Source organism: Suricata suricatta, chromosome X (genome assembly GCF_006229205.1).
Source record: "Suricata suricatta isolate VVHF042 chromosome X, meerkat_22Aug2017_6uvM2_HiC, whole genome shotgun sequence".
NCBI classification, from domain to species: Eukaryota; Metazoa; Chordata; class Mammalia; order Carnivora; family Herpestidae; genus Suricata; species Suricata suricatta.
This window is the reverse complement of record NC_043717.1, coordinates 22,610,130-22,620,333: the sequence shown is the minus strand read 5'-3', so window position 1 is coordinate 22,620,333 and position 10,204 is coordinate 22,610,130. Positions and strand designations below refer to the sequence as shown.

The window sequence follows — 10,204 nt, the reverse complement described above, 5'->3', positions numbered from 1 at the left end:
AAGAATATTAAACCTTATTTTGCTCAATATGATAGTCCTTATTATAAATTATGCATAAATATTATGAATAGAAGCAAAGTTATACGATGAGAATTATTTCATTAATATTATCTGCCATACTCAGCTATTGGTAGTTTTGTTGCACAACGCAGTTAAACAAAACCACCTCTACTCTAACCTCTTTAAGAGAGCTAAGAGGTGACATTTTACATCATGTTCTCTATTTACCACCACCATTTTTATAGATTTAATAGTATGAAATAATATAAAGGATAAGAGAGCCATATGGTAAAGATTAATTTGAATAATTTTATTGCATCTGTTAAAATCAGATAAATAAAACTTTTATCTTAGTGAGTCAAATTAGCTATTGAGTCTCTGATGTGTAGATCAAGATCTACAAATGGACCTGCAAACTTCTTTCAGTAGATCCTGGAGTCACATACCACTGGCACTGGCCCTTCTCAGTCACTTCACCCCTTCTTGCTTTGCTGGGATTCCCTGTGGGGAAAAGAAGGTGCAGCCAGCAGGGTTACATTCTTGCTGAGTCCATGTCTCTACACACTGTAAGTACCCTCCCCTTTACCACCCACAATACAGTCTCAAACTATCTTCAGAAACATGGGAGCCCTCCCCACATTGTAGTCTACTCACAGAGCCTTTCATTGGCTTAATGTGGAATCTGGCTTCCAAATACTCTATTGATAATAGAATGAAAGGTTAATTTTATAATCTCAGAATATGAAATACGAAGACTTTATAAAAATATTTTTACAATTTAGTTTTCTTGGTCATTTTGCTAAAAAAGATATTTCTCTTGATTGATGATTCATTTGATCCAATCCAATTAGAGTAACTTTTGTTACCAGATTACCAGAAAGTGCCATTAAACCAAAGTCACATTGGAGTAATGTATATTGGTCACTTTTATAAAGATAGCTTTCATACACCATGACTCTCCTAAAAGCTTTTTTTGTTAAAACACATAATTGTACTATAATACATTTAAAAAGCAATAATTCTAGTAATCCATGTACTGTGTATAGTAACCTATTCCAAATATTCAATCCTTATTATTTTACTATTCAAGATAAAGTTTGGAGGCAACAGTGCTCTATTACTTCAATTTAGAATCATTGTATATCTGAGTAGCATGGAAAAATCAGATAGTTATGTTTCACCTTTTGAACATGTAAGATGTAACTATCCCCAAAGAAGGTTCCTTTCAAGTCTAAAGCATAAAGTCCTGATAAAATCATGTTTGAAGAAACTGAACCACTGAAATGTCTCAAGGAGATAGGTAGGATCATATACAAGAAGAGGCAGGTGTGGAAAAAAAGATATCTATTCTTGTAGTACAGGCTTGGAGGCTCAACTATCTCTGTAGGTTCCAGAAAAATGGAGATATTAAAGACATGGAAGGGTGACATATACCATTTTTTAATCTAACATCTTTTAAGTGGCCTCCCAAGTGGACTGGATGGTTGAATGGGATAAAAAAAATGCTAGTGATAACAGTGATGTGTATGGAGAATTGAAAACATGAGTCTAACCTGTCTTCCCGCTTTGAGAATTCTGTTAAAATGCTTTGCAAAATTTTAAGAGTGGGACATAAAGATAATTTATCTACTGCCATTTTCCCATGCAAATTATTTGAATGTATTAACATATGAAATTTCAAAATATTAGTTCAGTTCTATGACTATTCTAGACAAAGCAGAGGAAAGGCACTGCCTATTGTCATTTGTATTCCTAAGTTTAATTTGATATCAAAAGCCCCTAGAGTTTAAAAATAAGTGATGCCATTGAAGGAGCTCTCTAAACATTTATCGAGCACGTTCTATAAGCTAGGCTTTGCTCAATGAGCTTTACATGAGCCAACTCTTTTAATTCTTTTTCTTTCAAGATTTTTTTTTATTTTTAAGTAATCTCTACACCCAACATGGGGCTCAAACAACCCCAAAACAGAGTCCCACTTTCCACCTACTGAGCCAGTCAGGCATCCCCCAACTCTTAATTTATTAAACAAGCCTTTGAGGTCAGTACTATTATTAATCTCATTTTAAAGATAAGGACATATTGATAATATATGGTAGGGCTGAGATATTTCAAGAATAAGAATATTAACAGAATTCTATATTATTTTATTCAATAGAATGTAGAAAGTATTACTTTCTATATCTGTATCTGTAGTATTATCTACTACTACAGTATAATATAATATAATAGTAGGGATTTATTGTTGATAGCCTCTTGTCCAAAATGAGTGTATAACTAGTGTTAGGTGTGGAATAAGGGTGGAAAGTCATATTATAGGACTTACTCCCAATTTGACATAAGATTTTAGAAAGGCAGACTATACATAAACCAGGCCATCATATCACTTGAGGTTGTTACCTTTTGTTGAGTCACCTTTGTTTTTACCTTTGCTCCTATTCTCTGTTCCTTTCCACTGCTTCCTCCTCCAATATTATTCCTCTTGGGTTTTTTTTTGTTTTTATTCCCCAGGTATTTAAAACATTATTGAAAGTTTTAAAGTTCTCTAAAGCATCTCTTGAAATCCCCTGGGAGGAAAGCAATGCAAATTTCAAATGAAGAAAAGGAAGAAAATTGCGAAGTTTCACAGTTTATGAGCACTTCCCTGTGACCAATGCAGTTCTATATTCTTTAGCTCGGTAAGTATTCTCATCAGTTACCTTCCACTGTGATTTATAGATATCTCTTTTATATACTACAATTGTTTAAACTATTTTACATTGAAATCTGCTCCAATTTAAGTTAGGTATTTTTCTAAAGTGACAAAGGAGTAAGGGCTTATAAACAACGCTCAACTATGAAGAAAAAATGCTTATACTATGTATAGAAAACCATGGAACTTTTTAATGTAAATTCTAGGAAGTAACAAATCAGTCAGTTTGCTTTGATCTGTACAAAGATCTAAGAACAAATCATCAATTTGTAAACATGTACAAAAAAGGAAGGTGATAACCAATAGAGCCTGTGAGAAGTCTACCTTATCAGAACCTTCTAATTTTGTTTCATGAAAAACAAATGATAGGCCTGATAGAGACATCAGGAAAACCTAAATGTAATCTGTTCAAGAATCCATAGGTATTTGTATCTGACATAATGATCAACCATCTCAAGTTTCAAATGTGAACCTGTCAAATTCCCTGGGGATGCTCCTTTGTCAAATTGTAAAACGAAGGGATTTGAGGAAGAAATGCACACAGGAGTTCAACTTCCATAAAGATTTAAATCAGTAAAGGACCATGGATAAATAAAACTTTAAACAGAATTCTTGCCATTGTTACTATGATTATTATTTTAAGTATTTGAGATATTTTAAGCATAATCCACCTTAATGGTTGTTGGAAAAACAGCCATTATTGACCTCGCTGGGGGATCACAGTCAAATTTCTATCATTAAGAGGTGGTGTTTGTGTGACTCTGCTTTCTGTCTTTAATTTAGCAGATCTGAGTATGATAACAGGGTGTGATTATTACCTTTTTCATATTTTCAATGTTTCAAATGTAGAAGATGTTTCATATCCTACAGAAATGGAGATAGCTACAAATATGAGTGGTCTGCATTTAAGAATTAAATCTGGAGATCACCCCTAAACATAACAGCTGTCTGACCTTCAAGCTTCTGTGGCCTTTGAGAGGTTGGTTGAGCTGTTGACTTCATAGGGAAACTCAGCAGGGCAAGTACCTATTGATAGCTTTTATCATTCAGTTGAGAACTTGGAAGCATGTTTATTATTTATAGGGCTGTTTCAAAAATGCAGTTATATTTATTTTTTATTAATTGACTTTAGCAAATTAAAGAATATGTTTATATGCACAATGCAAAAAAATTTCAATTAAAGGAATTCATTTATTAAGCACAGGTTTTAGAAAAAATAATGACACTGGCCAAAATATTGGTAATATCTAGCATGTACTAACCCTTTACTGTTTACTACACTGCACTAAGTCCTTTACGTAGATGACCTCTTTTCATTCTGGTATCAACGCAATTAGTAGTTTCACTCATATGTAGATGAGAAAACAGATACCAGGGTTTATATAAGGTGCCTAAGTTCACAGAGCTAGAATGAAATCTCATTCAATAGCCTCTAGGGCCTTCACCTTTAACTACAACTACTATTGTAATGTAGCTTAAGGAGGCTGGTATTCCAAACAGTAAATATTTCTTTCTTCAGATATGTAAGTATTTATAATCTATTACTCATAACTTACCAGTACTTTTGAAATATTAACACATATTGCCATATGGGTCATACATAGTTTGTTATCGCCAGCCTTACATTTCATCTTCCATTTTCCAATATTATTGTAGAACCCACTTAGATGTGATTCCACCATTGAAAGTCATTAACTTTGAAAAAAATCATATCCTAACCAGGAGTACTAAATATTACTAATGCCAACTAGTAGTCGTATGATGTAAGAGAATAAGGTATAATTGTAATTTCTCTATTTGAAAAAGCCTCATCAACATTTACATTGTGTAGTATTTTAATGAAATATCTGCTAAAAGTGGGAGTTGTGTGTATGTGTGTGTACTCTCTTTAGTTCCAGGAAAAATAAAAACTATTACAGATGGAACTGTGCAGTATTTTTGCCTCCAAATTTTTCCATTTGGTCAAATTTAAGAGCATTTGTTTTTGTAGAAGTCTATTTCAAAATGTATTTGATATTTCTTTAAGGTAAGTATCTTCATCCAAGAAAACACAAACAACAAGCACAAAAGGTTAGGGTCTACCTTAGAAGTTAAGACATATGGCCTGTACTTTCCTTTCCATTAAATTTCTTTATATATATATATATATATATATATATATATATATGTATGTATATATATGTGTGTGTGTGTGTGTGTGTGTGTGTGTGTGTATAGTTTATTACCAAGTTGGTTTCCATATAATACCCAGTGCTTGTCCCCACAAGTGCCCCTTTCTATGACCATCACCCCTCTTCCCTTTCCCCGCTCCCTCTTCAGCTCTCCATTAACTTTCAATGTGATCTTTTAGGAGAAACTTGCTTATATATGCCCTTTGTGTTTCCCGCTGCTGAAGTTCTGTCTGCTGTATTTCCGTGATCATAGGATGAAGAAAAGATGAGAATGACCAAGAGAAAGTATGAGGAGCATACATTAGTAGCAGCTCAAAGTTTAGGAGCTAAAAAAAATTTCTGAGGACCTAACGCTTCTGTAATGTTCTGTGCCAGCCTATATTTAACTTGTGTTGAAAAGCCCATGTTCTCTGAGTTAAAATTAATCTGTCTCCATGGTGAGTTCCAATAGAACTGTGGCTGGTTAGCTCAGCGAGTTAGAGTATGGCAATGATAAAATCAGAGAAGGTCAGAAAACTGCCTTTTGTTTCTTGGCTCGAGGTGACTCCCTAACTCCAGTCTCATACGTGGGTACTCCATAGACCTCACTGAAAGTGGGCAGATAAGATAATGTGGATGGGTCAGCACAAGTCAGTCATCTTCCCTGGAGAAATAACTCAGATCTTCAACATACTAAAGGCACTTCAGTAGAGAGCTACCTTCCAAAAGAAAAGAAAGTACAGTACATTCTAATCCACTGCTTTTCTAACTGAATCCAAGTAACATCTTTAACCAAATTTCAACTGGTACTTCTCTAAATGCATAAATGCAGATTCTCAGGCCTGGTGCAGACTGTCAGAACCAGAGTCCCTCGTATTTGGCTAAGGAATCAGCATTTTAGAATGTGCACAAAGGGATTATTGTTTTCACCAACATTTGAAAAATACTGATGTAATACATCCCCTATTTCCCACTGGTGTTATGTTGCTGATTATTGAATTTAGTATAGAGGACAAGCAACACAGGGCCCAAAGTCATGAGGATTATTTTCTAATTGCAGCTCAGACACTAATTAACTATGTCATTTTATTTAAGTCTAACCTTAAAATAAAAGCGACTTGAGCCATTTTCTAGAATGAATACAGGTTCTCTACTTATAGGTGGCTCTTCTTTTCCTTCTCTCCCAAATTCTACTCCACCACATTAAAGCATACAACAAATTCCTATTATTAGTAGTTATACTCTCCATACACTTAAGAATCATAAATCTAGACTAGAATAGCCTCTAATCTTCCAAACTGATGGTAAAAATATTAAGAGATTTGCCCGAGATGTAGTTGATAGTATAGAGATTCAGAGTGAGTCATCCTAAGATGTGCTACTTTGGGATGCAGATTATTTTGCACTGAAAACAGTCAAGGCCCAAAAGACTCAGGAAGAAACTTTGATATCCCCCCAATAGCATCAAATGATTTGGATGGAGGACCTTCTCCATGAAGGAAGCTACAACCATAGATAACTACATTATAATATGAACTACATGTGGTTGAAAGGGAGGAACTTAGCAACTTCTGTTTGGTAAAATTCTTCTCTGTGTCTGATTGTTTCTGTATGGCCCAGCAAACATTTTACCAAACATTTGCTCTTTTTCATCTTCTTGTGAATTGTTTTTCTTCTCTTTGAGGTCCCAGACTCCTACTCCTTTCTCTTTACTTCAGGATGACATATATACCTCATTTTGCCTGCCTGTCTTGAGAATCTCATGTTTATGTGAATTCTCTCTACTTATGTTATTAAATTTTATTTTCTCCTGTTAATCTGTCTAATATCTATTTAATTCTTAGACCAGCCAGAAGAATGTTGAAGAGTATAAGAAAAGTTTTTTCTCTCCAACAATAGTATTAGCATTGAAACAAGTATTCAGGTTTCCAGCTTCTTATTTTAACTAAATATAATTCAATTTCCCACTCACTGCAGAGAAAAATGTCTATATTGACCATGAGAGATGGCTGTGAGATAGTATGTATTTTCATAGATAAAAATATCTAACTTTCCTAGGTACTCCCCACCAATTTGCTTAAACCTTTTTCATCCTTGACTTTGGTCCAAAGTTTTTCTCTCCTTGAAATACCTATCTTTCGCATTTTTGCATAACGAACCTCTCACAATCATCAAAGCCTAATCTTTGGGTTTTACACACCTAATTACAATGTGGAGAGGGGGATTTTGCATATACCATTAAGCAATTCTCATCCCCTGGGTGTTCTATAATTCAGCTTAGTTCTGACACTATCTGCCTGGAGATAGTGTTGGGTTCCACAGGTTAAAGGTTCAGTATTACAAGACTGCCTCCCCACAACTTCAGACACAGGTCACAAGCCCAGCCTGTCACATGTTGTTCTGACCAACTAGCTATAAATTAGAGGTTCCAACAACTTCCTCGTTGGGCCAATTTAATTTGCTAGAGGAGCTCACATAACTCAGAGAGACATTTCACTTACTAGATTGTCTGTTTATTATAAGGATATAACTTAGGAACAGCAAGATTGAAGAGATGTGTAGGACATAGCATGGCGAAAGGGTGCTGAGATGCCATGCCCTCTCCAGGAGCACCATTCTTCCCAAATCTCCATGCGCCCACCAGCCCAGAAGTTCTCCAAACCTTTCATTTTGGGTATTCATGGGGGCTTCATTACATAGCCATGATTGATTAAATCACCAGCCAATGGCAAGTAATTTTACTTCCAACCAGCTTTCTTCCCGGGGGTGGGGGGGCAGGGACCAAAAGTTCTAACCCTCTAATTACAGGTTTCATTCTCCTGGTGACCAGCCCGCACCTTTAGGTGCCTTCCAAAAGTCACCTCATGAATATAACAAAATACACCTTTATCACTTTCAATACTTAGGAAATTCCAAGATTTTAGGAGTTCTGTGCCAGAAATAGGGAGGAAGACCACACACACACACACACACACACACACATATTTCTTATCATAAATCACAATATCATACCTAACTAAAAGACTTTCTTAATATTTCCCTTGTCCAGTTTCTAATTTAAATTACATTTAAATGGGACTTCTTAGAGGCATTTTCCTTAGACCCAAGCATAGAGGCCCTGTGCTATTCATTCCCTTTAGAGGATCAACTCTGGCCCTATTCCTACCAAGCCACTGGCCATGGGGCAAAGTATCTAAAAGACTTGAGGAGGTGTGCACACCCAAAGCCCTTGTTTCCTGTTTTCCAGACCATAAAAATGGTATTCCAAAACTTAAAGTGTCCTGCCCAGGAGGCCCTATGGGCCTCTCCTTTGGTTGACTCCTTGGAGACAGACTCCCTGGGGTTTTTGTGTGCACCACTACCCTTGAAGGAAGGTCAAGGTACAGGTGTTTGTGAGGCAGCAGTTTAGGGAGGGTGGATGGGACTTGGATATGAACAACACGCATATGAGGTCAATCAAAGTGCAGGAGACTGAGAAAAGCAGTGGTGGACCAGAGTTGCAGGGCCTCCTTTTGTTCCCTGGCCCTGACCCCACATATATTAGTACACCTTACACTTATAAATGTTATATGCCAATTTATAATTTGTTAAAAAGTGAGCTTACTTCTTAGACTCTAGGGGTCAGCAAACTTTTTCTTACAAGGATAGATATTAGGTTCTGCAAGCTATACAATGTCTGTTACACCTCCTCAACTCTGTGGTTGTAGCATGAAAGCAACCACAGATGACACAAATGGGTTCCAATAAAACTTTATTTACAAAACCTGGTGGTGGGCTGGATTTGGTCCCTGGGCTGGTTGCTAACCATGACATTATCTGTGTTTCACTTCTCTGGCATTTACTGCATTCTACTTCATGGTCTATAGTTATCTGCTCCCCTCTCTCATCTCTACTCTGAGAAGTTTAGATGGATGGACAAATTTAGTAGCTATCCAAAGAGTATATAATTTTACACATAGAAACAGAATTAAAATGCTGGGATGACCTTTGAGTTTTAATAAGAAGAGTGTTCCTTGTGCTAACACAACCTTTAGCCCACGGCCACATTTTGTTTTTAACACAGGGCTAGGAAACTATGATTTTCAGACTGGAGGGGGCATGTGATTGCCGCTTATAACTCTATTAACCATATTGTAAATGTGTGTCATGATCTAGCCTTAAAAATATCACATATCCTCCTTATGTTGGTGTCCTACCAACATTTGGTTAATAAGAAACAATTAAGTGTGTACTTTTATTAATATAAAGACAAAAATAGGTTTAAAAAAGTGACCCTTTAATGGAGTAAATGGTAAACTCCTTCAGAGAAGAGACTATCTCTTATGCCTCTGTACCTCCAGTACCTAAAAAACAGTGCCCACATATGACAGGAGGTCAATAAATGAGAGCTTTCCTACTGCTGTCTTGGAGAAGTAAGAGAAAAGGTTGACCTGGTGGCAATTCAGCAAACTCCCTAAATTCTCAGCAATTGAACTTCACTTTCTCTGTAGCTAAGATGCTCAAACCCTGAGAGAATAATCTGTTCTTTTAATGTACTAAATCATTCTGATCAAAGATTGTGGGTGGGGGGTAGCCAACCTCTTCTCTCCTCCACAAAGAACTTAAAGGGCTCTGTGCAAGGGAGAACACTACTAAGTCAGGCATGTTTCCACTGTCAGGAGCAATCTGCACTAACATCAAGTGGTGATGCCTTGTATTAGGGCATGTTCTTGTCATCCGGTGGCACTGTTGAGGCACTAAAATATACAGGGCATGCCCATTAGGCAGCTTTGCTTTTTGAAGAGTGCTCTCTTCCTTTTACATCCTTGCTGCTCAGTGTGAGGTCCTCAGAGCAGCAATACTGGCATCATCGTGCTACCACCTGGGAGTTTGTGAGGAATGCAGAACCTTGGCTGTATCCCAGCTCTACTGAATCAAAATCCCCCGGGTGATTTATAAGCAATTCAAGTTGGGGAAGCACTGACCTGTAGGACTATGTATTATTCACTTCTCTATCCCTCAGCAGAGCAAGGCAACACGTGCAACAAGGTACGGTACTTCCCATTAACATCAACTTCTTGCGAAAACACCAATTAAGGTGAAGAATATTGGTATTCTTTCATCTAGAACTACAAGTTACAAAATAATGCCTTCTGCTACCAGTGCACTTTGCATGTATAATCTCCTTTACTAGAAAGCACTGACAAAGTCAATTCTGCATGGATTTACTTTCATGCCTTAGTCCTTATTGGCACTGGAATGCATTCACCTTCACTGCTGGTGGTGGCAGTATGCCCAGGTTCACCACTCAAATGCCTACTGTAATACAGGATCACCAGCAACAAGATGCTGGAAGGTGGCCAGTCTCTGAGCCTTTCTTGTCACA

At 36.7% G+C, this 10,204-nt stretch overlaps 1 long non-coding RNA gene across 1 annotated transcript in view; it reads right to left on the bottom strand.

The window, feature by feature from the left end:
- Positions 1–289: 289 nt before the first annotated feature.
- The window catches only part of LOC115284380, a 30,835-nt gene continuing 20,920 nt past the window's right edge, over positions 290–10,204 (bottom strand). The window contains exon 2 of the long non-coding RNA XR_003905175.1: positions 290–501. This is a non-coding gene — a long non-coding RNA (uncharacterized LOC115284380). The remainder of the gene's footprint in view (positions 502–10,204) is intronic.